The following is a 4,570-nucleotide window of genomic DNA, read 5'->3' on the forward strand; positions in this document are numbered from 1 at the left end:
CACATATATTATATAATTCTATTCATTACATATAAGCCATATACAGTGATATGGATTTTCCTCAGATAAGCAATGTTACTATGTGAATATTTCAAGGGCTTGTTAATAGGTGTGTGTATTCACAGGTGTATGTGTGTAATACCAACAGACATTCTGGCTTTGTATTAGATGCCTGTGTTTTGTATTATGCAAAATTTATTAAATCCTGAAAAATAGTGGATGGGTGGTAAAAATAAAGTGCTGCTTCACCAAGAAAAAAATATTCTGAACCTTAGACTATAGATGGTAACTTAACATATGCCACTATAAATTGTAGTCTGTTTGACCAATTGTTTTAAAAGAGATATTTTAGACCTATAAATAGCATAAAATGTGCTCTATTGTATTTGTTGCTTACCATCTACAGAGTACTAAACCCTGTAAAAAGACATAAAAATTACAACAAACTGCCCAAATCTGTACAATAGAATGTGAAGCTAAGTACAAGCAGTTGTGCTAGGCATTATGACTGTGTAAATAGGTCAACAACCTAGTGTTCACACTTTCTTCACTTTATTTTTTATCTACCATTTAAATATACAAGCCTACATCCACAAAAAAAGGATAAAGGTGGTAGTATTTATGCATGTGCTACTTAAAACATTTATTACTCTGTTGCCCACTGTATCTAAGGCATTAAACTAGGTGTTGCCATATGCATTATCCCATGAGATGACCATATGAACTTCATGAAGTGGTCATTATTATTCTCACATTACCAAAGAGTTAACTTACTCTTCTTATGACTTGTGGTGGAATTAGTATGCTGTATTAGTCCATTTTCATACTGCTATAAAGATATACCCAAGACTGGGTAATTTATTTAAAAAAAAAAAAAAAAAGGATTAGCCAGGCACGGTGGCTCATGCCTGTAATCCCAGCACTTAGGGAGGCCGAGGTGGGCAGATCACCTGAGGTCAGGAGTTCGAGACCAGCCTGGCCAACATGGTGAAATCCCATCTCTACTAAAAATGCAAAAAAAAAAAAAAAAATAGCCAGGCGTGGTAGCAGGTGCCTGTAATCCCAGCTACTTGGGAGGCTGAGGCAGGAGAATCATTTGAACCTGGGAGGCAGAGGTTGCAGTGAGTGGAGATCATGCCGTTGCACTCCAGCCTGGGTGACAAGAGTGAGACTCTGCCTCAAAAAAAAAAAAAAGAGGTTTAGTTTAGTGGGCTTACAGTTTCACCTGGCTGGGAAAGCCTCACAATCATGGTGGAAGGTCAAGGAGGGGCAAAAGCACATCTTACATGGCAGTAGGCAAGACAGCCATGTGCAGGGGAACTGCCCTTTATAAAACCATCAGATCTTGTGAGACTTATTCACTATCACAAGAACAGCAAGGGCCAAACCCGCCCCCATGATTCAATGACCTTCCACCAGGTTCCTCCCATTACACATGGGGATTATGGGATGTTCAATTAAAGATGAGATTTGGGTGGGCACACAGCCAAAATATATCAGATGGTAAATCAATTTTATCTGATTCAAAGACAAGTCTCCTGTACTACACCTTAGCCTACCATTCAAAAAGCCCTAATTGTTACATCACTGCCTGCTGATGTGAAGATGTTGTTATTCTAAAACATGAAGGGTCATCCCTTTTCAGACACAAATGTAATTCCTAAATAGTACATTTTTTTTTTCTCTGTAGAGATAGGGGACAGAAGATAATAATGCAGTTGGGTAACATTATTAGTAAGTTGGATGTTTTATACAGCCCCTAATTCCTGGGAAAATTCCAACACAACCCCCAGATGCTACTTGGTAGAAATGAATTATAAATAATTTTTACAAGTCTCTACAAGAGCTAGCATTAATTGAGCCATTTCAGTATATGGAGTGGTTCAGGATTATATACAGGATCTTTAAACATTTTCTTTTCTTTTTTCTTTTTTTTTTAGAATTTCAGTTTTATTAAAACAAGCATAATGTATAAAACACCGTGGTGTTGTATAAATGTCTGCCTGACAAATGCAAATCTATTTCCTCTATGTAACTCAATAGCTCAGCTTACCTGAATGGCTGTACCTTCACGCATTCGGGCAGCAGGGACTGCCTCACTCAAACAGGGCAGCGAGGCTTCACGCCAGTGTGGCTTCATCTCATGCATAGAGCTCCATCTAACTGCCCAGATCTGTGCCACCCACACAATACCTGGGGACACAGCAGCAGACACCGACGCTGTCTCTAAGTTTGTCATAGGAACAGCTTAAAATCAGTTAGAGTAATAGGGAACTGCTGATCAAAACCCAAATGCATGGACATTCCAGAAAGAAGAGCAAGCCGTTACACTCTCTGGGAAGTCCATGGGCTTGCAGTGGTAGTTTGAGGTCCCATCTTTGCTGGAACAGCATGGTTAAAAAACCAAACTTGGCTTGGCGCAGTGGCTCACGCCTGTAATCCCAGCACTTTGGGAGGCCAAGGCGGGCAGATTACGAGCTCAGGAGATCAGGACCATTCTGGCTAACACGGTGAAATCCTGTCTCTACTTAAAAAAAAAAAAAAAAAAAATACAAAAAATTAGCTGGGCGTGGTGGCAGCTCCTGTAGTCCCAGCTACTCCGGAGGCTGAGGCAGGAGAATGGCGTGAAAACGGGAGGCGGAGCTTGCAGTGAGCAGAGATTGCGCCACCGCACTCCAGCCTGGGCGACAGAGCGAGGCTCCGTCTCAAAAAACAAAACAAAACAAACAACAACAACAAACTTAAAAAAAACGAAATAATACTGACTTTAGCAGCAATCACAAACAAAGGGAATGATAAATGAGGGAGACAGATTATGTGCTTCTGCGTGCTGCAGACCGGAAGACTGATCTGATTTCCTGAATGAGGAAGGCTCCTTGCCCTTTCCTGAATCGAGGGGATGGCTTTGCTCAGCCAAGGGATAAGACGGGCAAAGAGGACATTCAGAGGTCAGAGGAAGCTGGAAGGACCGCCAGAGGAGGGTGACAGAGCAGAGAGGGAACAGGTACGGGTCGGCAGCCTCTGTCAACTGATGCTTCTTGCTTCTCCCTGCAGGCTGCAGCCCCAGCCACCGCGCTACAGCGGTGAGGGCAGACCGGATCCCAGATCTGCAGGCGGCTGAGCAGGTGGAGCCCAGCGAAGAGATGTTCCTGCTGCAGGCAATTATGCAAAATGACAAGTGATTGCTTTCCTTTTCAAAGACAACCCCTTTGGAAAAAGCTTTTTCCTCGAGGACCCTAGGGAAATGGGGGGTTGGTGGGAACTTCAGGGCCTTCGTAGATGAAAAAGCCTGAATGGAGCCATAGAGCAGACGCTGCCGCCTGCTCTGCAGACCTTAGCCACACAGGTTTCCAGGGGGACAATGCCTGGCCAGGCCTAGGGCCTGTAAGGTGTGACTGGAGCATTTCAGAGTGCTGTGGTTGGGCTCCTGTCCTCCGGGCCAGGGTGACTTGCAGGGAGGGGAAAGCTTCATGGAGCAGAGGCCATCAGCCAGTGCCTCTGGCTCCTCTGCTAGTTCGTTCTCTTCGTGCTGAGATAGCTGGCAGTTAAGGACGATGGCCTCAGCTGCGAAGAGTGTCAGGTCCATTGTGCTGCTCTTCCTCTAGAGGACTTGCGGAGTGGGGAGTCCCTTTTCTGGAGCTTGCCCCTGCACCCATGGGTGCTGCAGAACTTGGGCGGCGCTAAGTTTCTGCTTCGCATCTCGCCCCAGGAGCTTGGAGCTTGGAGATGAGGCATTTGGCCTCACTGGAGATGTGTGCCCAGTCCTTGTCAGGAAATTCATACTTGCCTTCCTGGATGCTTTCAAACAGCTTTTTCTGGCACACCCTGCAGACCTCACCCCGGTCCCAGCCACAGTTGGCCCCGCAGTGACCCACGAAGGGCAGGTAGCCACTCAGCATGATGTAGAAGACCATGCCCAGGCTCCCCAGGTCACAATGCTTATTGTAGAACGTGGCCTGGTCCACGAAGACTTCCACCACCTCAGGGGCCATGTATTGACTACATGTTCAGTATTCTAATACTGTTATGTCAGAATGGGACTGAAACCTATTGTATATCCCTAAACAAAAATCAAAACCACTTCTTAGTTAGATGATGCATTGCCAAAGATCTGTATCTTTCACTAGGACACAAACTCAGGTGTAGGGATAGAATGGAGGTGTTGGTTTCCTTACAGTAACATTTTGGTACAGAACTTTACAGAAATGCATTTTAGTTAATCAGCCACTTAACGATGTACACTTTTCTGATATTACTCATGTAATAGTTATTTCTGATTGAACAGATCTGACGCTTAGTTATCCTGGTGTCAGAGCCAAAATTACAACAACTTTCAAGAACTTTAACCTTCCTAGATCTTCAGAACCTTGAAATTGGAGGTAAAATTATGACTTTGTCCACTCCACACATTTTACAGATGAGTAAATTGAAGTACATTCCTGTCTTAGTCTGCTTGGGTTGCCAAAACAAAAATACCATATTCCAGGTGGTGTGAACAACAGAGATTTATTATTTATATATATATATATTTTTTTTGTCAAAATTCTGGAGGCTGAGAAGTCCAAGATAA

General features: G+C 43.8%; 1 pseudogene; it reads right to left on the bottom strand.

The window, feature by feature from the left end:
- Window positions 1-867: 867 nt before the first annotated feature.
- Window positions 868-3,995, bottom strand: LOC100972248 (MAP kinase-interacting serine/threonine-protein kinase 1-like; annotated as a pseudogene).
- Between the last annotated feature and the right edge of the window lie 575 nt (window positions 3,996-4,570).

Source organism: Pan paniscus, chromosome 8 (assembly GCF_029289425.2).
Source record: "Pan paniscus chromosome 8, NHGRI_mPanPan1-v2.0_pri, whole genome shotgun sequence".
NCBI classification, from domain to species: Eukaryota; Metazoa; Chordata; class Mammalia; order Primates; family Hominidae; genus Pan; species Pan paniscus.